We start from the raw sequence: 23546 nt of genomic DNA, 5'->3' as shown, positions 1-23546 counted from the left end.
CAATTACTCCCCCCCCCCAACCTCCCACCGCCTCACCTCACCTCACCATACCCCACCCGCTAACCTTGACCTGACGACTGCACTTGCTTTAACCTCCCCTTGTGAAACACCACTAGAGATCGACGAGTAACAATGTGAATTAGTGTACATTATTGTAGGGAGTGCATCAATAGACCCAAAAGTCTTTCTTTGTTCATATGTTTAAATAGTGTCATTGTTTTAAAATACAAATCACCAATTTCAAGTATCACGGCAGTCCTGGTAACCACATAACAGGCCCAAAGTATGATGGTGATGAAGAGGCCCTCAATATGATGGTAGCTGGAGGGTAGAGCAGGGAATTAATCAACAAATGTTAACATTGTTTAACCTGATGCACTACTGAGATAATTGAAGAATGTATATTGTGTATTATATCGCTGCTTTCCACTTAGTTTTCAAAGAATATTTAAGTTTTTTCATTTTAAACTCTAAGGGGGGAAAATTCAGTATCGCCCCGTTTGGGGCGCCATTATCGGCCGTGCGCAAAGTTTAGCGCCTGGCGCTAATTATCGCCTCCAACAGCAAACTTGGCTTTTATCGCCCCTGGAGGTGATTGGAGCGCTAAATCAGGCGCTTCACACCTGTCTTAAGGCGCAAAGGCCGAGGAGCGAGGCGCTACCTCAGAGCGCTGGCGAAGCAAGGAAGGGCAAATCAAAATGAACCTGCAAAGTGCCGCTCAGTACCCAAAGCTCCTTCACACAGCGTTGAATCTCTCCAGAAGTCTCTCTCTCTCTCTCTCTCAGAATGCGTGGTGCAAAAATGTCACCAACAAAAAAAAGGCAGGAAGCGGCCGCCTTTAAATAGCGCTCCCCCAGTCCCTTCCTGACTGCAAAACACTCCTCTCAACCTGTCGTTGCTAGCGGCAGGCGGTAAGGCAGGGGGCGCCACTCAATATCCGGTCCGGGGCGCTACCGGGGCGTTGCGCACTCGACTGATGTCACGATCTGCCGGCGCAGGAGACCGTGGCGGTAGTGTTTAGTGCTGCCGCAAAGTGTCTAGTTAATTTTGCAAGCGGCGCAAACGTCGCCGCGCCCGGGCGCTAGTGACTTTGCACCCCATTAGCGCCCTCTTAAGGCGCTAACAGGAGGCGCAAACAACTGAATTTCCCCCCCTAAATGCCAGTGAAAATCAGGCATATAAAATTAAATCTGCATTTTCCGATGAAAATTGAAAGAAAAATTAAACGTTAAAAGAACTCTGCAAAACATTTGTACTTGAAATCACCACACGGGATATTTAGGTTTTCATCAAAAATTCCTCTCACTGTTATTTTAGTGACGGCTTTAATCCATTTAAAAGAAATCACATCTCAAAACTGATGCGCATCCCACATTGTAATTTCAAGGCCTCCGTCTCTTTAAGTGGTCAAACCGTTTGTTTTTTAAATTCTAGCTTTGTTTAGGCTACACTGTATTTTTATAGTTTCGGTACAGTTCAGAAAGGAGACTTAAGTAAATACTATAGACCACAAAGGATGCTGTCTCCATGTGCAGATTGAAGAAGTGGACGGAAACACATTTTAGAAGGATTCCTAAAGTCAGTCAGTTTTAGAATGCAAAAACTGAGCAACAAATTCCCAGTAATTCAATGGTAAAACTTAGTCAAAGCTGAAAACACACAACCCCTATGATTCATACAGATATCAATATTTTGTTTTAAAAAAGTAATCTTGTTTTATTTTTGGATAATGCTAGCAATGCATGAGGATAACATTGCTAACAAGCATCTGGATATAGATATGGAAACATAAACAGAAAAGAAAAGCAAAATAAAAGGGAGGATCAGCAATATGAACAATGTAACATGTAACGGAAATGTGTACGAGTGTGATTTGTATAGGTATAGGGTTATACTACATCTGCCATTAACTTAAAATCATACTGTAGAATATTAGTAATGCACGAGTTAATGTGCTTGTATGAAATTCCCTTGTCCATTATTTTTACTATGGTGTTAAATGGATTAATGTCTTTTAGATGAGACGTTAAACTGAGGCCCTGTCTGCTCTCTCAGGTGGACATAAAAGATCCCATTGCACTATTTCGAAGAAGAGCAGGGGAGTTCTCCCTGGCCAATATTTATCCCTCACCCAACATCACTAAAGCAGATGATCTGGGTCATTATCACGTTTCTGTTTGTGGGAGCTTGCTGTGCGCAAACTGCCTGCCGCGTTTCCCACATTACAACAGCGACTACACTCCAAAATTACTACAACCACTTTGGGACATCCTGAGGTCGTGATAGGTGCTATAGAAATGCAACTCTTTCTTTCTTTTCTCTTAACGCCTTTGTCAAAATAGCAACAAAAGAATATTTTTTAACAAACACCATAGCGTGTGTTATTAATACATTACACAGTGTAATTTCAAAGCACAATCTTAGATTGGTATTGTGGCAGGGGCCCTCCCATTCTGACACCATTTTACACCCCATACATATCTGTGGTTTGAATTTTAATCTAAAATGATGCCCAGCGGGCTCAGCAGGCCAATTAAGGGCCACCTGGCAACAGGTGACATCATAGATTGACATTTCATCTATCAAGACCTTTTGACAGATGAAATATCAGCGTTCGACAGCTGTTTGAAGCTGTCAAACACTGACAATCTGTACTCCAAGTTAATTCCTTCCTCTCAGGATGATTTAGAGATCTCCCCGGAACAGAAAGCTGAATGCTGGAACTTTTGACAGATCGCGGCCATTCTGCTTTCTGTGCCGATGAGATGAGGGACTCCCGAGACCTGAGGGAAGGAAGGCTGCAAAGGTAAGTAAATGTAAGTAAAACTTCTTTAAACACTTTACACACACCAAACACACTTACCTCTGCACTCATGCACCCATCACTCACCTGAACACCAGACGTCTCGAACCCTCCAAGCCCTTCATCCCGACGGCCCGCCTCGCTAACTTGGCGTGGTTTGGAGCCGTCGGGAATCCCACAATTCAACAATGAAAATAGGGATTAGGCTAAAAACTGCCTGTTAACTACCTGTTAACAGGCAGTTAATTGGCACTAATCCCCTTCCCGCCTCAGGGAGGCGGGTCCCAGTGCGGGTCGGGTACCCGCCTCCTTTGAAACTGGCATGGAGGTGGGTTGGGGGCGGGATGGTGTAGGGACCCCTGATTTCGGGATTTTAACCCCCCACACGCCTCCAATCCCGCCTCCACGGCCCAATGAAAATCCTGCCCCACGTGTGTGGTATAAAACATTGCTTCATTGTACTACAGTTGTGTGAGAACTATCAAATGTCAATAACAATATTTAATCACTTCGCGCATGCCAAAGTTGAGAAGAGAATAACTTTGCAACAATTCATATAATTAGGCTGTAACTGCTGTTATAATGAGGAAATTTTGAGCAAGTTGGGTCTATACTCATCGGAGTTTAGAAGAATGAGAGGGGATCTTATTGAAACATATAAGATTCTAAGGGGGCTCGACAGGGTAGATGCAGAGAGGATGTATCCCCTCGTGGGGGAATCTAGAACTAGGGGGCATAGTTTCAGAATAAGGGGTCGCCCATTTAAATCGGAAATGAGGAGAAATTTCTTCTCTCAGAGGGTCGTGAATCTTTGGAATTCTCTTCCCCAGAGAGCTGTGGAGGCTGGGTCATTGAATATATTTAAGGTGGAGATAGACAGATCTTTGAATGGTAAGGAAGTCGAGGGTTATGGGGAGCGGGCAGGGAAGTGGAGTTGAGGCCAAGATCAGATCAGCCATGATCTTATTGAATGGCGGAGCAGGCTCGAGGGGCCGAATGACCTACTCCTGCTCCTACGTCTTATGTTCTTAGATAATGAACACTTTGAAATTGAAAGTAGGGCCCTCACTTTTAACCATAATCCTTTCTTAATGTACCAGACAGCTGCCACCAAACATATTCACTGCGATCTCCACTATTCCTGTTGCCAATTTACTATAACTGAGACCCTGACCTGATTTCCAAACCAACTCCACACACAGGGCTGATACGGGAGAAAAATGGTTCATTTGTATTGCCTTGCTCTGGCAGAGATTGGAGGTGTGTTTAGTGACACAACAGTAGTGGTAATTCATCCGGCACTTTTTTTTATTTGATCTACAATACAGTCAGCTAGCTGGTAACTGGTGTGGAGGATATATTGAAACTGTTCTTTGCTGCTGTGAAAGGAAATAAAGTAAATGTTATCATGTTGTGCTTGAACATTTTACTATCCCAAAATCAAAAAACTCGGCAGAAGGGATTTTAACCCTTTCTTGTTTCCCAATTTTCTCCCTCTGACTCCTCCTAGGTCCATAATAACAATGAAACACATAAACAGACCATAAAGAACATAAGAACGTAAGAAATAGGAGCAGGAGTAGGCCAATCGGCCCCTCGAGCCTGCTCCACCATTCAATAAGATCATGGCTGATCTGATCCTAACCGCCAATCTACTATCACAGAACTATCTCCTGAATCTAACAGAATTAGACACATGAAATAGGAGCAGGATCAGGCTACACGGCCCCTGGGCCCGCTCCGCTACCCACAGGGCCATGTCCGATCCGAACCTAGACTCATGTCCAAATTCCTGCCCGCTCCCCGTAACCCTTAATTCCCTTTACTTCTAGGAAACTGTCTATTTCTGTTTTAAATTTATGTAATGATGTAGCTTCTACAGCTTTTTGGGGCAGCATATTCCATGGACCTACCACCCTCTGAGTGAAGTAGTTCCTCCTCATCTCAGTTTTGAAAGAGCAGCCCCTTATTCTAAGACTATGCCCCCTAGTTCTAGTTTCACCCATCATCGGGAACATCCTCCCTGCATCCATCCGATCCAACCCCTTCACAATCTTATATGTTTCAATAAGATCGCCTCTCATTCTTCTGAACTCCAATGAGTAGAGTCCCAATCTACTCAACCTCTCCTCATATGTCCATCCCCTCATCCCCGGGATTAACCGAGTGAACCTTCTTTGTACTAAATAGGCCATTCAGCCCCTTGAGCCTGTTCCTCCATTCAATTAGATCATGTCTGATCTGTATCTTAACTCCATCTATTCTCCTTGGTTCCGTAACCACTAATACCCTTGCCTAACAAAAACCTATCAACCTCAGTTTTGAAATTATCAATCGACCTCCAGCCTCAACAGCTTTTAGGGGGAGAGCGTTCCAGATTTACACTACCCCAGGAAGAAGAGCTTCCTGACATCAACCCCTGAACGGCCTAGCTCTAATTTTAAGGTTATGCCCCCAAAAGAGGGAATAGTTTCTCTCTACCTACCCTAGCAAATCCTTTAATCATCTTAAACACCTCAATTAGATCACCCCTTAATCTTCTTTGCTCAAGGGAATACAAGCCTTGCCTATGCAACCTGTCTTCATAATTTAACTGTTTCCGTCCGTCTTCATGGACAGACACCAGCTCTTCTCCAGTGTCTCATTCAGGTGGCCCTTCTTCATGTGTTAGTCTAGCAGTAGTGCTCGGCTATTCAACTCGGCCTGCCCCAGTACTGACCTCACCCGATCTACACACACATACAAACCTGCTGGAGTCACTGGTTGAAAGCGGGAACCCTGGCTGATTTTTTTTCCCTCAGAGATGCTAATAGCAATTGCAGTGCCCTACACTGGCACCCCGGCAGAGAACAGTTACCTCAGCACCAACTGCGAATGGGCCAGGGCTCTTCCTGGCCTGTATACCAAGAAATACCCTCGTATTGGTATTCCCAGTCATTTTTGAAAAGAAGGGAGAAGCTTCCAACTGATGATACCAGGACTACTTTAATTCATAAATTGTACTCTAATGGCTCTGTATTTCTTGGTGCCATTCAGTTATTTTCACAGCTCGTGTGGCTGTTTTGATCTTGGCAGCAGACATTGAAAAGAAGCAACACTTGATTTTTTTTTCTTCAATATTCTTCCCTACTCTCCTGAAGATGGTGACTCTCCTCTCAGGGTAGGTGCCACAGGTGCTGGTTGCTCTTTGGTACCTTCTTCAAGCGGCCATTATTTGTGTGTTGCTCCAGGCAGTGTTGGCATGCTCTTCGACTGTGGGTTCACCACAGCTCAACCCATTGATTGGCGCAACACCAATGTGTCATGGCAGCTGCCAGGAAAGTGGGTGCTGACCTACATGAAGTGCTGTTGGTGTTCACACACCAGCTACACATTGAGGGAATGGCAGTGTCAATGATGCCCTGGGCTTGGGGGAAGCCTGCAAATACTTTTTTTTATTCATTTATGGGCATTGCTGGCAAGGCCAGCATTTATTGCCCATCCCTAATTGCCCTTGAGAAGGTGGTGGTGAGCCACCTTCTTGAACTGCTGCAGTCCGTGTGGTGAAGGTGCTGTTAGGGAGGGAGTTCCAGGATTTTGACCCAGCGACGATGAAGGATCGGCGATATACTTCTAAGTCAGGATGGTGTGTGACTTGGAGGGGAACTTGGAGGTGGTGGTGTTCCCATGCACCTGCTGCCCTTGTCCTTCTAGGTGGAAGAGGTCGCGGGTTTGGGAGGTGCTGCCGAAGAAGCCTTGGCGAGTTGCTGCAGTGCATTTTATAGATGGTACACACTGCAGCCACGGTATGCTGGTGGTAAAGGGAGTGAATGTTTAAGGTGGTAGAGGGGGTGCCAATCAAGCGGGCTGCTTTTTCTTGGATGGTGTCGAGCTTCTTGAGTGTTGTTGGAGCTGCACTCATCCAGGCAAGTGGAGAGTATGCCATCACACTCCTTACTTGTGCCTTGTAGATGGTGGAAAGGCTTTGGGAAGTCTGGAGGTGAGACACTCACCGCAGAATATCCAGCCTCTGACCTGTTCTTGTTGCCACCTGCTATGTGTGACTCCAGAGCCTGTTCCTGCTGTTTCCAATTGCCCATGGAGAACAATAATGAAATTATTAGCTTCAGCAAACATGGCACCAGTCATGTGCTTCATGCCAGCTTGAACCGATCTGACCGATGTTGCTGATATTCCCTTGTTGCTGCATGAAAGGAGCCCGAGGCAAAAGTGTTGAGGGCTGTAGTAACAATGACTGCATCAGGCAATGCAGTGCCAGCTGTGGCAGTGGGGTTGTAGGTCTGGCTGCAGGAGGCATCACAGATCTGTGACAGCCTCCCATAAAAAGTCCAGCCTCCTTACTGCTCCATTGAGAGCAGCAGGTAGCTTGTACACAGTTTTGGTCTCCTTATCTAAGAAAGGATGTACTAGCCTTAGAGGCGGTACAACAAAGGTTCACTAGATTGATTCCTGGGGTGAGAGGGCTGTCCTATGAGGAGAGATTGTGTAGATTGGGCCCATATTCTCTGGAGTTTGGAAGATTGAAGGACGATCTCATTGAAACATAAGATTCTGAGGGGGATTGACAGGGTAGATGCTGAGAGATTGTATTCCCCTGACTGGAGAGTTTAGAACTAGGGGGCATAGTCTCAGGATAAGGGGCCAGCTTTTTAAGACTGTGATGAGGAGGAATTACTTCACTCAGAGGGTTGTGAATCTTTGGAATTCTCTGGCCCAGAGGGCTGTGAATGCTGAGTCTTTGAGCATATTCAAGGCTGAGATCGATAGATTTTTGGACTCTAGGAGAATCAAGGGATATGGAGATTGGGCGGGAAAGTGGAGTTGAGGCTGAAGATCAGCCATGATCTTATTGAATGGCGGAGTAAACTCAAGGGGCTGTATGACCCACTCCTGCTCCTAATCCTTATGTTCTTATGTCCTGGGCCTACATATTCTGTTGGGAGGATAAGGATGTTGCGAGCACCCCTCTTTCTCTGTGGTCTTTCCACCTCTTGCTGCTGCTCCTCTTCCCCGCGCCAGAATGGAACGGCCAAAACCATTCCCATTTTCAGAAACAAACAGTACCCCCTTAAACTTACTGAAGGTTGTCCGGCCACAACAAGCAGAACTCACAGCGATTCTGCTCCCAAAAATTGTCTGTGAACGAACAGCAAGCTGTCTGCCAAACATTTACAGTGATTTAAATAAGAGCAGGTGAGTGCCCCTTTAAGTAGTATTGGGACTGGCTGCCTCCCGCGCTGGTAGCGCCCATGCTTTGAGGGCGGGTTTAGAAAGTAGCAGTGGCAGCACTGAATCAGATAAAAGTGGCGTTGGGGGTCATAAATGCATCATAGGACCCTCATTTTAATATATTAATTAATCGCCACTCTCTCCCTCCTCTCCCTTTTGGAGAGGAGCGCTGGCCGCCTAAATCTAGACCAACGGGCGAGTTTCCTGTGGCAAGTCTGCTATTTGTTTTTCCTATTTTAATCTGCCTATCATCCTGTTCATATTGTAAAATAGGGCGACAGAGGGATCAAAACTGCTACTTGGTGAACCGACAAAACCAATCCTCATGGGTTCACCTTAAGGCACTTGGAAGGCAGCAGCTGGGAACGGGTGCCTAGAGGCTGCGTAGTTACATGTGGAATTTACACCTTACTGCAAGCTCCACAGGTACTGCTGGGAAAAAACCTGACACCTCACCAACCAGGTGCAACAGAATTTTGCCAAGAAAAAGCCCATGTGGATGGCTTACACAGACTTTTCACACGGCAAAGACACATTGATGCAGGAAGCATAACAATCATTGTATATAAATGCACAGGAAAGAATAGAAACTAATGCCTCCAAACTATCTCAACCCAGTCAGGGCTATTTCCAAGGTCATAGAATCATAGAATCAGAGAAAATTACTGCACAGAAGGAGGCCATTCGGCCCATTGTGTCCGTGCCGGCCGAGAAAGAGCTCTCCAGCCTAATCCCACTTTCCAGCTCTTGTTCCGTGGCCTTGTAGGTTACGGCACTTCAAGTGCATATCCAAGTACTTTTTAAATATGATGAGAGTTTCTGCCTCTACCACCCTTTCAGGCAGTGAGTTCCAAACGGCCATCACCCTCTGGGTGAAAACATTTCTCCTCTAATCCCCTCTAAACTTCCGACCAATTACTTTAAATCTATGCCCCCTGGTTATTGACCCTTCTGCTAAGGGAAATAGGTCCTTCCTATCCACTCTATCTAGGCCCCTCATAAGTTTATACACCTCAAGTAGGTCTCCCCTCTGTAATGATCAATAACATGTCATTCTATAGTGGACACTAGGTGGAGCCGTAGAGCTGTGTAGAGCTGTATATAGCTGTATGTATAAGACTACACTACCCAGCTGTATGTATATTAAGACTACATTACCCATGAGGCACTAGGCTACCCACAAGGCAGCAGTCAAGATGGAAGCCTCTACAGATACTGTACCTAGTCCACATGTGCTCAATAAAGTAACTAGCAAAAGCTAGCTGTGTTCATAATAAGAATGTCTATTTATTAATGAACATAAGATGGTACCAGGATGGTGAAGATCTGCTAAAAATTGTGAAAAGCGACATGGAGAATTTGAAGCCACCAGAGCGTTTGAAACTCACAGGAAAAATCGACTACAATTGGCAGACTTTTAAACAACAATTCGAACTCTACATTGCAGCCATCGGATTCGGTACGAAGCCAGATGCAAGGAAGATAGCGTTGCTGATTACGGTTGCAGGCCCACAGGTGATAGAGGTATTTAATACATTTGTATTTAATCCAGAGGAGAACAGAGAAAAATTAGAAGATGTGCTAAAAAAATTTGATGCACATTGCTCTCCCAAAAAGAATGAGACCTATGAAAGATACATCTTCTGTTCTCGGACACAGCAGCAAAATGAGACTTTTGATAGCTTTATAACTGATCTGAAACTGAAAGCACAGACATGTAATTTCTCTGAGCTCAAAGCATCCATGATTCATGACCAGATTGTGTTTGGTATTCATGATAAAAAAGTCAGGGTACGTCTGTTGAGAGAAACCGAACTAAATTTGGAAAATGCGGTGAAAATATGCCAAGCCAGCGAGCTAGCTCGAAAGCACGCGAAGACTTTCAGTGAAATCAATAATGATGCGATTGTAATGAGTGATAATGCTGCTGTCGGTGCTGTGTCCTATAAGGGGAAGAAACATGGGCAGAACAGAAATGAAAAGCAATCGGAGGATGAAATTTTAAATTGTAAACGCTGTGGTTACAAACACCAGTTAAGACAATGCCCAGCGTTTGGAAAAATGTGCACAAAGTGTAATGGAAAGAATCACTTTGCCAAACAATGCTTTTCAAAAGTACAAACTAAGAAAGGGCAACAAGTTAATGTAATTGAGGACACTGATTTAAGTGAGACATTTTTTGTAGGAATGGTGTCATGTGACAATATCAAAAAGGATACAGAAAATGTGCAGCCCTCAGAAATGGACAATGCTGAACATAAAGTCAATGCAGTAAAAGAGGACAAATGGATGATCCCACTGCAGGTAAATGGAGCATTAGTTACCTTGAAACTAGACACTGGGGCAAAAGCAAACTTAATCAGTATGAGTGACATTAACAATATGAAAGAAAAGCCCAAAATACAGAAAAAGTCAGTACTACTGAAGGACTATAATGGACAGAAAATAGATAGCTTAGGTGTATGCAGACTTAAACTGACAGCCAAAGGCAAAGTGCATCATCTCATGTTTTCTGTTGTGGCTGAAAGGCTTGATTCACTATTGGGTGACAAAGCTTGTGAGGACTTAGAACTGGTCAAAAGAGTCTACCGTATAAACTGTGCCATAAACAGACCAGATGGCTCGGTGGATTCTGTAGTGAATAATTTCCAGGATGTGTTCAAAGGATTTGGAGTTCTACCATTCACTTACAAGATCCAGCTAAAGCAGGATGCTCAGCCAGTGGTACATGCTCCACGAAGAGTTCCAGCACCCCTGCGTGACCGGCTCAAGAATGAACTGGACAGAATGACCACACTAGGAGTCACCAGGAAAGTCGAAGAGCCAACAGACTGGGTTAACTCCATGGTATGTGTAAAGAAAAAGAACAATGATCTAAGAATATGCATGGATCCAAAGGACTTAAATGCAAACATAAAACGTGAACACTACCAGATTCCCAAGCGAGAAGAAATCACCAGTGAAATGTCAGGTGCCAGATACTTTACAAAGCTCAATGCCTCACAAGGATTTTGGCAACTAAAACTGGATGAAGAGAGCACCAAATACTGTACCTTTAACACACCATTTGGCAGGTGTTGTTTCCTCAGAATGCCTTTCAGGATAATATCTGCATCTGAAATCTTTCATAGAGCGATGGAACACATAATTGAAGGTCTGGAAGGAGTTCGGGTCTATGTTGATGACATCATCATCTGGGGCTCCACACTGAAAGAACACAATGAGAGACTGACTAAAGTGCTACAGAGCATACGCCGGAATGGACTGAAGCTCAACAAAGCCAAGTGTCAGTTTGGCGTCCAGGAAGTCACTTTCCTAGGAGATAATCTATCTGGTAAAGGAATAGAGACAGATATGGAAAAAGTAAACGCCATACTCAAAATGCCCCGACCCACTGACAAAAAAGGAGTGCTATGCATCATGGGGATGATAAACTTCATTGGAAAGTTCATTCCTAACTTGTCAGCCAAGACAGCCTGTCTGCGAGACCTGCTACATAAAACAAATGAGTTCGCATGGACAGAAAGACATGAACAAGAGTGGATAAACCTCAAAACAGTGCTGACAACCACACCTGTACTCAACTTCTTTGACCCAACAAAAAGAATCAAAGTGTCAACGGATGCATCAAAAGATGGCCTAGGTGCGGTCTTGCTACAAGCAGAGGGTGAAGATTGGAAGCCTGATGCCTATGCCTCCAGGTCTATGACTGATACTGAGTGTCGATACGCCCAGATTGAAAAGGAATGTCTAGGCTTGGTAGTTGGACTAGAAAAGTTTCATGGCTACATATATGGACTTCCCACCTTCACAGTTGAGACAGACCACAGCCCTCTGGTTGCCATCATAAAAAAAAACCTGAATGAGATGTCTCCAAGGATTCAACGACTCATGATGAAGCTGCAAAGATATGACTTTGAACTGATCTACACACCAGGCAAATACATAGTGTTAGCAGATGCACTATCCCGAGCACCCACAATGAGTCATGTGAGCTCTACTGAAGAAGACGTGGATGTTCATGTGAGTATGGTCACTGCTGCGCTGCCCGTGTCAGACACAAAATCAAAGCAAATAGCAGAAGAAACAGTAAAAGATACAGTATTACAAACAGTAATAGAGAACATTCATCATGGTTGGCCAAAAGGTTCCTGTCCAAAATATTTTCACATAAGGTCAGAATTGAGTGTCGCAAGTGGACTATTACTAAAACAGAACAGAATAGTCATTCCACAGGCTCTACGTCAAGACATGCTCAAAAGGATTCATGAGGGACACCTCGGAATTGAAAAATGCAAAAGGAGAGCAAGAGACACTGTTTATTGGCCTGGCATAAATAAGGACATTGAGAACATGATAGGCAAATGTGAGACATGACAGAAACACCAAAACAAACAAGCAAAGGAACCAATGATAGTAGCTGACATACCAACAGCAGCATGGCAAAAGGTTGGTATGGACCTTTTTCATTTAAATGGTAAAGACTATCTAATAATGATTGACTACTATTCTAACTATCCTGAGATGGCGCTGCTCTCAAGCACCACAGCAAGCAGTGTCATAATGCATGTGAAATCCATCTTCGCCAGGCATGGAATTCCCAGGATTGCCGTTAGCGACAATGGTCCATGCTTCAACTGTAAGGAGTGGCAACAGTTTGCAGCACATTATGACTTTCAGCACATCACATCCAGTCCTTTGTATGCTCAGTCAAATGGTAAGGCAGAGAAAGGTGTTCAAGTTCTCAAGCAGCTACTGAAGAAAGCAACAGAAAGCAAGCCTGATCCTTATCTCGCCCTGCTGAGCTACCGAGCCTCACCTTTAGACTGTGGTTCTTCATCTGCTGAACTACTAATGGGTCGCAAGTTGCGCACCACGCTACCCTGCTGTGCAAAAGAACAGCAAAGTGAGGAACTGAGACAGAGACTTCAACTGTTAAAGCTGAAACAGAAATCATACTATGACAAGTCATCCAAAACTCTAAAACCATTGACAAGGGATGATGTTGTCAGGATTGAGGATCCAGATGCATGGAACAGGAAAGCTACAGTTCTTGAGGAAGTAGGACCAAGGTCATACACTGTTAGAACTGAGGAAGGACAGATTCTCAGGAGGAACCGCCGTTCCCTCCTAAAAACACAAGAGACTATTCAAGACCAGATTGATGACAATGCCGCAACTGCATCTTGTCATTCACCGCCAGAACAATCTCATGAAGACACATCAGGCTTACCCGTGTTGAGAAGATCCACACATGAAGTAAAAGAGCCTGATAGACTTAATCTTTGAGTACAATGTAAAGCTTTGAAAATGTGTTGACTGCTTTGAAAATGTTTATGTTTATAGAGCACTAACAAAAGTGTTACTGATATTATCTTTATTGTTTTCTTGAAAGTTGATTGATATTGATTTTGTTAAACCTCAAAGAAAGGGGGCTGTAATGATCAATAACATGTCATTCTATAGTGGACACTAGGTGGAGCCGTAGAGCTGTGTAGAGCTGTATATAGCTGTATGTATAAGACTACACTGCCTAGCTGTATGTATATTAAGACTACATTACCCATGAGGCACTAGGCTACCCACAAGGCAGCAGTCAAGATGGAAACCTCTACAGATACTGTACCTAGTCCACATGTGCTCAATAAAGTAACTAGCAAAAGCTAGCTGTGTTCATAATAAGAATGTCTATTTATTAATGAACATAAGACCCTCGGCCTCCTCTGTTCCAAAGAAAACAAACCCAGCCTATCCAATCTTTCCTCATAGCTAAAATTCCCCAGCCCAGCCAGAAGGTAAGGGAGTCAAGGGTTATGGGGAATGGGCAGGGAAGTGGAGTTGAGGCCAAGATCAGATCAGCCATGATCTTATTGAATGCCGTTCCATTCTGGCAAGGGGAAGAGGAGCAGCAGCAAGAGGTGGAAAGACCACAAAGAGGGGTGCTCGCAACATCCTCGTAAATCACCTCTGCACCCTCTCTAGTGCAATCACATCCTTCCTGTAATGTGGTGGCCAGAACTGCACGCAGTGCTCTAGCTGCGGCCTAACTAGTGTTTTATACAGTTCAAGCATAACCTCCCTCACCTGGCGTTAAGAGATTTCAGAAACCTTTCCAGAAATTTTCATTATGGCTCCCCAAACAATCTGGTCCAATTCAGCCTCTGATGAAAGATCTGCCATGGTATTTCAAAAGGGCAAGAACAGAGAAAACTAAAAGTAAATATAGAGATGAGAGAAGACAGGTAGATGAAAGTGAAGTGATGTAAGTGGGAGGTTGTCACCTGTTTGCTTTAGGAGACAGATTGCACGATATTTATTTTTGAAGTAAATGTGGCAAGTATAAGTGTGGTTTGCTGGGGTTTTACCTGGTATTCGGATGATATGTTTTTCCATCCAGTATTGTACAGCTTTTAGTAAACCCCAGGCTACTTTAAACCGTTCCTGTGGCTGCAAAAACCAATTGGAACTCAAAAGGAAGTTCCGCACCAGCAGCAAGGAGTGGAGCAGCCAGTCTTGAGAGTTAACAGCACTGCCTTCCTTTAGATCTCCAGCATCTAAACAAAGAGCTGGCAAACAGGCAGGAGACAGGAAATCCTGCAGGTTTTATAATGTGTTTGCGAGAGAAATATATGCTCTTTGGTTTCTCAAAAATAGTGTTTTCCTCACCCCCTGTAGGAAAATAAATAAATAAATCTCTTCCCTTCCTATACCACAGTTACGTACATAAATAAAGCTGTGCGTATAACATGCTGTTAGCTGTATAAGATCACAAGATAGCTACAGATGAGGAAGGAAATTCGGCCCATCTTAAATCATCCATTCAAAGCCCGACACTTCCCCACTTGCTGCATCACATTGTTTCTTATATAATTCCAAGTTTTTGTCTGCACCACTCGCACTGCAGTAACTCGCCAAGGCTTCTTTGGCAGCACCTCCCAAACCCGCGACCTCTACCACCTCGAAGGACAAGGGCAGCAGGCGTATGGGAACACCGCCACCTCCACGTTCCCCTCCAAGTCACACACCATCCTGACTGAGAAGTATATCGCTGATCCTTCATCGTCGCTGGGTCAAAATCCTGGAACTCCCTCCCTAACAGCACTGTGGGAGCACCTTCACCACATGGACTGCAGCGGTTCAAGAAGGCGGCTCACCACCACCTTCTCAAAGGCAACTAGGGATGGGCAATAAAGGCTGGCCTCACCAGCGACGCCCACATCCCATAAATGAATTTTAAAAAACTCTGCTCGAAGGTTCATTCCAAATATTGATCAATCCCGGTGTGAAGAGCCACCGCCTGATAGCAGTCCGAAAGGTACCTTTTACTAGTTTGAACCTGTGTCCCCTTGTCCTACTGTTACTGTTAATTTAAAGTAGTATTCCAAATGATCCTTTTCCATACCCTTTACTATCCTCTATACCTCGATAAGATCATCTCTCAGTCACCTCCACTCCAGGATGAGAAGCACTAGTCCCTCTAATCTTTCTTCATAACTCAGATCCCCGACATCAATTGTCAGCCTCTTTGCATTTGACTGTCTCCCTTGTTTCTCAGTGACCAGAACTGGACACAGTTACCAGAACACTGTATAGTTTAATCACAACTTCCTTTGACTTGAATTCTATGTCATTCAACATTCCTTTGGTTTTATTGATTTCTGCTCTGCATTGGATGGACAAGTTGAGTGTTGAGTCGACTAAGTCTCCTAGGTTGCTTTCAACTTCATCCTTAGCTATTTCAACACCATTCATGGAGTACGAGTGTCGCTCATTTTTCCTTCCTATGTGCGATACTTTACACTGGTTTGGATGAAATGCCGTCTGCCATTGTCCGGCCCACTCACATATTTGATTTAGCTCATTCTGCAATTACTGCTCCTTCTCCTTCGATTCCACTGCCGCTTCAAGTTTGCAATCATCTGCAAATTTGACCAATTTGCATGACATTTCTGAATACAAAACATTGGTATGAATTAGAAACAGCAGTGGCCCCGACACTGCCCTGGGCCCCCCACTCTGTACTGTAAGGGGTTCTCTTAGATCGCGGAGGTCTCTCTCTCTCCAGAGGCCTCCCTCTCTCTTGCACAGTAAAACCTTGAGTGGTTCGACCCACTTGCCCCTTAGGTTCTAGACACTGGACTTTGAGGCAGGAACTACAATGCAGAGAAAACTTTATAGACCAGGTTTAATGAAAACGAAATTAAACTTTATTGCATAAAGGAACAGATCAAACTGCAAGCCAATAAGGTACATGGGAGGGAAAAACAAATCATAATACAGTACTGGCTAAGGTATATACAGGCATATTATACTTTACAAAAGTCATCACGAAATGGGGAAACACACGGAACATCGAGGGACAACAACTCATTGTTAAAATTACCCCTTAAATGCCCACTCCCTAAGCCTATCTAGATCAGATTATGAGGGGCCAGAAACATGCTCACCAATCCAGTTGGAAAGTACAGAGTTTTGAAAAAGGTCTGCGTTTTGATCCTTTCAGGCGTCCTGTCTCCACATGGTCAGCGCTGAGGGCTGTGACACTCTCTCTTCCTCGAGGTGAAGGTCACGGACAGGCTGAATGTCAGCAGGCCTGGAAGTCGGTGCGGGGAGAGACCAACTGTTTTACCATTTTCGCATGGGTTTCGTCGCACAGCCCAGTTGGTTCACCGTTTTCATATAGGTTTCACCTATACTTGTCAGCGTCCCGGGGTTGGTCGATGATCTCCCGACAGTTACCCCAGGGCTAGATGCTGACTCGACCTCCCATCTCGAACCTCGATCCTCCGTCGTCTCCGCTTGAGCTCCATACCGATACCGAAAAGGGCTGCGTTTTTCGATGGCTCACGATGTAAAGATGTAGAAGCCCAGCTGAAGCTGAAGATGAAGCTTTCGATAGCTACCCCGGGTCCCCAGATATACTTCTCAAAAGAGGCCTTTATCTCCCGCCAAATCAAGGTTAGTCTTTGTTTAACTTTTGGCTGGCTTGTAGCACAGCGGGGTAGTTATTATGTTTTAAACTACTTTGGGATGGCCGGTAACGGCCATCTCTGGTCTGGAATGACCCTGTATTGTTTTTAATGTCCTTCTGATGTCTTAAACGGTTCTTGATGTTCCCCCTATCAATATGAAACTGTTTTCCTTTGTCTGGGTAAACATCTAGATGGCCTTTATCTACAGGCCGATCTGACTGGATCTGCATCCAATCCATATATATGTGGTTCTGTCTGGTTCGTTTTCTCCGAAACGGCCTTCCAGAACTTACTGTGGGCTGAATCCACAAAGGCTGTCTGGGGACTGCAGGAACCATTTTAAAGTGTCCCAAAAAGCTGGTCACGGGGTCTGGTGGCCATTTTGTATGCCCCTTTTTCTGGGCTTCTTTTAAAACAGTCTTTAAAAATTAAGGCCTCTTCTGCCAATAGACCCTTACAGGACAATGTTCAAATTTTGCGAATCTTACAGTACTCCCCCCACCCCCTCCCCATCCTGACATTACCCCTCGAACCAGTACCTGTTGTTTTCTACCCTTCAGCCAGTTTTGTCCGGAGTTCCCCTCAGCTTTGAGCTTGCTAGTAACATGTGAAACTTTATCAAATGCCTTTTGAAATTCTAAGTACACAACATTGTAGGGTTGTCACGTTCTTGGAGAAATCATGGAGGTTGATCAGGCAGGATCTTCTCTGTCTAAGACCATGTTGGCTGCTGTTCAGCTCCTTTAATACCTTGATTAATTTTCATGCCAGTTAGTTCAGATAAATGCCATGCTTTATCTTACTTTTGATATTTTCTTACAATAAAACAAATTGACATTTACCTTCACAACTGTCATTCTTCAGGTCTTTTGCATCACTGGACAACTCAGAGGGGAGGGTCTTAGTCATGCAGTCAATCATTAAAAAAATCCTGGTGTGTTTTCGATTCCTAGCTCCAAAACATAGGGGGTGAAAATGACCTTGAGATAGCAAATCAGCAGCTCATTTTGCATGCCGCCCAATTTTCTTAGGGTGTGTTTGGTTTCACGGTGTCTGAATAGGCAGATTTGAGGAGCCTGGTGCTCTTTTTCCACCCCTCTTTTCATATTTTCATGCACGCGGCTGGTAGACCCAGGCCTGGGCCGCCAGGTGGCTCCCATTTTTGCTGTGGGAAAACGGTCAGAACACCATTTTTCTCTTGGTGTACGTGCCACCTGGCAGATGGCAAGATTCCTGGGCTGGGGGGGGGGTCCCCTCGACTTGGCCACACACCATCTGACATGCGTGACCTTGCTTGGGGGAGGGCAGAGGTCCTGCCCAAAAACAAGGCCACCCCCCCCCCCCCAACGGGAACTGGGTGGTGAAAGTTTGGACTCGGCCTATCTGTGTCCTGGCCTGATTTACGATGGTAGTGCTCTGGAAGGCCCATGGAAATATGAGGCCACAGTGATACCCACATGTTACCATGCAGCCCAATAATGCATGTAATGACACATACATGCAGTGACATGAATCAGTCATTCATGAAAGAAAGACTTATGAAATAATACTGAGCGGCCTGAGGGTGGCGCTGTCCAGGGAGAGTATAAATACTCGGGCACGGGCCGAGCTTGCGCAGGACATTTTTAACAGGAACTAGTGAAGGACACAATTAGACCTCCATGTTGTAAAACAGTTGATTAAAGCTTTGTTTAACGCTTAGACCAAGTGCCTAGTAGTTTTCTTACGTCATGCAGCATGCAGCCACATTAGAAGGGAGGATTTGTTTGGGCTGAAAGCATGTGAATGAAGAAAGACTTCCAGGGGAAGGCTATTGATGTGAATGAACTTCCTGCGTAATGAAGTTCCATAGTGAGCACTGAAAGACAATGGGCGCGATCTTGCCAGCCCTGGGGAGGCGGGTTCGGAGGCGGGACTGCCAAGAAAATGGCAGAATCTGGGGGCGGGTACCCATCCCGCCCCCAACCTGCCTCCGTGCCATCTTCCCAGGAGGTGGGTAGCTGACCCGCGCTGGGTCCCGTCTCCTCGAGGCGGGAAGAGGATTACAGCCACTTAACTGCCGGTTAACAGTTAGTTAACAGGCAGCTAAGAGGATTATCCCCATTTTTCCACCAGAGGCGCGGGCTTCCCGACGTCGGGAAACCCCGCCAGGGTCAGTGAGGCGAGCAGTGGGTCTGCGGGGGTGGGAGGGGTGCAAAAGTGTGCTGTGGAGGTGAGTGATGGGTGCAAGTGTGGAGGGGTAAGTGTGTGAGGTGAGTGAAAAGTGATAGAAAATGTTTACTTACCTTTGTTTCTTCCTGCAGGCTTCAACAGTTGGGGATGCGGAGAGTCTCACATCTCACCGGCAGAGATGACAGATGGCTGCTGCATTCTCCGATGCAACAGCCATCTAATTTCTGCTCACAAAAGAGGTTTGATGAGTCTTGAATACAAGGACTCATCGAACAACAGAGAATGTCAGTGTTTGACAGCTTCACAGAGCTGTCAAACGATGACAATTCATTTGACAGATGCAATTTGACGTTCTCTGTAACCGGCTTTCCCTTAATTGGCCTGCTAAGCCCACTGGGCGGGCTTAACAAGGTCAATCAAGGGAAAATAGCGTGGCTTGGCCACAAGTCGATGGAGGCGGGACTGAAACCCGACAAGCAGCAGTCCGGCCTCCAACACGCCCATATTGACAAAATCGCCCTCAATGTGAGGCTGAGGTAATTGTAAGTAACAAACATGCTTAGTTTACTGCATTAATAGAAGGTAATAGTGGCTGTCTTATAAGGTCATTAATCTTCTTCCTGCATTATTTCTATGTATGCTATATGGTGGTCATGGGATTGAGGATGCTGGCTGTTCATTTTGGGGGTTTTAACTCCAAATATATTTCTTGGTTCAGCCTCTCAGACAACTGCTGTGGACATTCCCCCTCTCTCTCACAGTGTGACTTTACCCAACCCATACCTAGGTCATTTGTAGCAAGCCTATGGGGTGAACAGAAAGCCCTTGTCACTGTATTTCAACTTACTGGTGATAAGCAAAGGCACTAAGCTCATGGTCTACAGAGCAGTAGTGATACCCGCCCTGCTGTATGCCTCAGAGACATGGACCATGTACAGCAGGCACTTCAAAGCACTGGAGAGGCACCAACAACGCTGCCTCCACAAGATCCTGCAAATCCATTGGCAGGATAGGCGCACCAATGTCGGTGTTCTTGCTCAGGCCAACATCCCCAGCATCGAAGCTTTGACCACGCTCGATCAGCTCCGATGGGCAGGTCACATTGTCCGTGTGCGCGTTCGAGACTCCCAAAACAAGCGCTCTACTCGGAGCTCCGGCACTGCAAGAGAGTCCCAGGTGGGCAGAGGAAACGCTTCAAGGACACCCGCAAAGCCTCCTTGAAAAAGTGTAACATCCCCACCGACACCTGGGAATCCCTGGCCCAAGACCGCACAAAGTGGAGGAGAAGCATCCGGGAAGGCGCCAAACACCATGAGTCTCTTCGCCGGGAGCAAGCGGAAGCCAAGCGCAGGCAGCGGAAGGAGCGCACGTCAACCCAAGCACCCCACACCCACCCGTCCCCTTCAACCACCGTCTGCCCCACCTGTGACAGAGACTGTCGGTCCCGCATTGGGCTCATCAGTCACCTGAGAACTCATTTTTAGTGTGGAAGCAAGTCATCCTCGGTTCCGAGGGACTGCCTAAGAAGAGAAGATAAGCATGTGCCTGTGGTGTATGTAACCTGTACCACCTTAAGAGACTGCCTTAAGAGATGGACTACTTTCTCTTGGCTACTGTATATTGTAGTACCGATGGTGACCACACCGGTATATAAACTCTGTGTAGTAATTTGCTAAGCAGTTCAGCCCTGACCTTCGATTAGTAAAGACCTGTTTAAGTTATTCTTGTTGTCTGTGTCCAGTGATTTAGAATAAGCATATCTGGGACACTCAGACTCAACAGTGGCGACGAGTCCGATCTTACCCTGCGGCAGTTTTGCATCCAAGGCAGCTTTGTCCTCAGAACGGGTGTCGAGAAGAGGCATCCACCCTCATCATCCTGCTGAGCACCGCATCGCACGGGAGGCATCGAGAACCCGGGTTGAAATTACTGACCACGAAGTCCTCCATCAGCGACAGGCAGTGATCATCCTTCTACCACGGTGGTGGGTAAGCCGATCTAGCGACACGGGCAGAAAGTCGGCAGCGTTGTCAGTGGAGAAGGGGAGGGAAACCGGTGAAAAAAGGGCGGAGAACTCGACCGCAGCCGGTGAAAAGGGCCGGGCTGCAATCGGGGCCGAGAGGCGCAGCGACAAGGGCAGCGTTAATGCCACGAGAACCGTGGAGAACTCGACCGCAGCCGGTGTAAAGGGCCGGGCTGCAATCGGGGCTGAGAGGCACAGCAACGAGGGAAGCGTTAATGCCCACGAGAACCGCGGGGGAGCAAAAGCAGCGTCGGGGAAATTAAGAACCGCTGGGAGGCGAGAACAGCAACAGCGCGGTCATCGCCATTGTAGCCAGCGGGGGAAGAAGACAAGCGCGGGAAGCCGCCATTGTAGTCGGCGGGGGAAGAAGACAAGCGCGGGAAAAGCCGCCAAGCGCGGGAAGCCGCCATTTTAGTAGGCGGGGGAAGAAGACAAGCGCGGGAAGCCGCCATTTTGGAAAAATAAAATATTTAAAGAAACTCTCAAGGATGCCTAAACACGGTAACATCACTGCTTTTGATAGCGATGTTGAAGATTGGGCCACGTATGTAGAACGCATTGAAGTTTATTGTACAGCAAATGAGGTACCAGATGATAAGAAAGCACTAACCTTATTAAACTCAATGGGTGCGAAGACGTACGGGTTATTGAGGCACCTTGTAACACCAGATAAACCGGCAGATCAGACTTTCGCGAATATTGTTAATACCCTGCAAGAACATTTAAACCCCACACCGCTGCTGATAGCGGAACGATTTAAATTTTACAGAAGAACGCAGCTGAAAGAGGAAAGCAACGCTGAATTCTTAATTGAACTGCGCAAGCTATCAAAGTACTGTCAGTTTGGTACAGGACTAGCAGATGCTCTGAGAGATAAATTCGTGTGTGGATTATTAAAAGAAGAAACACAAAAGCGACTGCTAGAGGAAAAGGACCTTACGCTTGATAAAGCTGTCACCATTGCAGCATCGCACGAGGCCGCGGCAAGAGGCACCACGGAAATGCAGCTAAGGTCATCGGAACTCAGCACCAATCAAATGGCATTGGGTGCAGTAAAGTGTTATCGTTGCGGAAGGACAACGCACGATCAGAACCAGTGCTGGTTCAAAAATCAGGAATGCAGAAAATGTGGCAAGCTCGGTCACATAGCTAAAGTATGCCGGTCAGGAAAGAAGACCAGCAACAAAAAGTCACCGCAGGAAAAGTGCAAAAAGGTACACAAGGTGACAGAGAACAGTTCGGATGAACAGAAGACGGATTCAGACTCCAGCAGTAAGGAACTGGGTTGTCTAAGAATACATAATGTGGGTAACACAGCAGACCACCAAACTATCTGGGTCACACTTCAGATAGCAGGAGTCCAAGTGAAGATGGAATTGGACACTGGATCGGCATTGACGGTCATGAATAAGCAAGATTACAAAAGGTTATTTCCACACATTCCCCTAAGGGATACGGAGATTGTATTGAAAACATACACGGGGCAAAGTGTATACCCCATTGGAAAGATAAAGGTAAAGGTGGTCCACAAGGGTAAAGAAAGCCGAGGAATGGACTTATATGTGTTACCTGAGGGAGGTCCACCACTACTGGGACGGGAATGGATCAGGAGAATAAATATGGGCTGGCATTCCTTAAAAGCACTAACTGTAGATTCCGGTAAAAAGGACGATGTCAAACCTAAACGACTGTCCAGAATATTGGACGATGCTAAAGAGGTGTTCCAGCAGGGACTGGGAACACTGAAAGGAATTACGGCAAACATCAAGGTTGAAGAACATGCAAACCCGAAATTTTTCAAAGCTAGACCGGTACCTTATGCGATACGACCTGCTGTAGAAGCTGAGCTGGAAGGACTAGAACGTTCCGGAGTACTGTCAAAGGTGGACTGGAGTGAATGGGCCACGCCCATTGTTCCCGTCATGAAGCGTTCATCAAGTAACAAGCCGGGGGAACCGGGGAAGGTTCGCATCTGTGGCGATTTCAAGATCACTGTTAATCCGATGCTTCACATGGTGCAATATCCGCTTCCACGGATTGAGGATATCTTCGCTTCGTTGTCTGGCGGGAAACACTTCACCAAGATAGACCTGGCGCAGGCGTACTTACAGATGGAAGTTGATGAAGCGTCACGCCAGTATCTCACGATCAACACGCATAAGGGCTTATATCGGTATAATAGACTAGTTTTTGGAGTGGCATCGGCTCCAGCGATTTGGCAAAGGGCCATGGAGCAGGTATTACAGGGAATTCCAGGCACACAATGCTACCTGGACGACATTCTGATTACAGGAGATGATGATGAGGAACACCTTGCAAATTTGGAACAGGTGCTCACCAGATTGAA

This window comes from Somniosus microcephalus, chromosome 9 (assembly GCF_052327205.1).
Source record: "Somniosus microcephalus isolate GS21.2 chromosome 9, FLI_Smic_1.0, whole genome shotgun sequence".
NCBI lineage: Eukaryota > Metazoa > Chordata > Chondrichthyes > Squaliformes > Somniosidae > Somniosus > Somniosus microcephalus.
The sequence above is the reverse complement of the archived record's forward strand: the minus strand, read 5'-3'. Positions refer to the sequence as shown.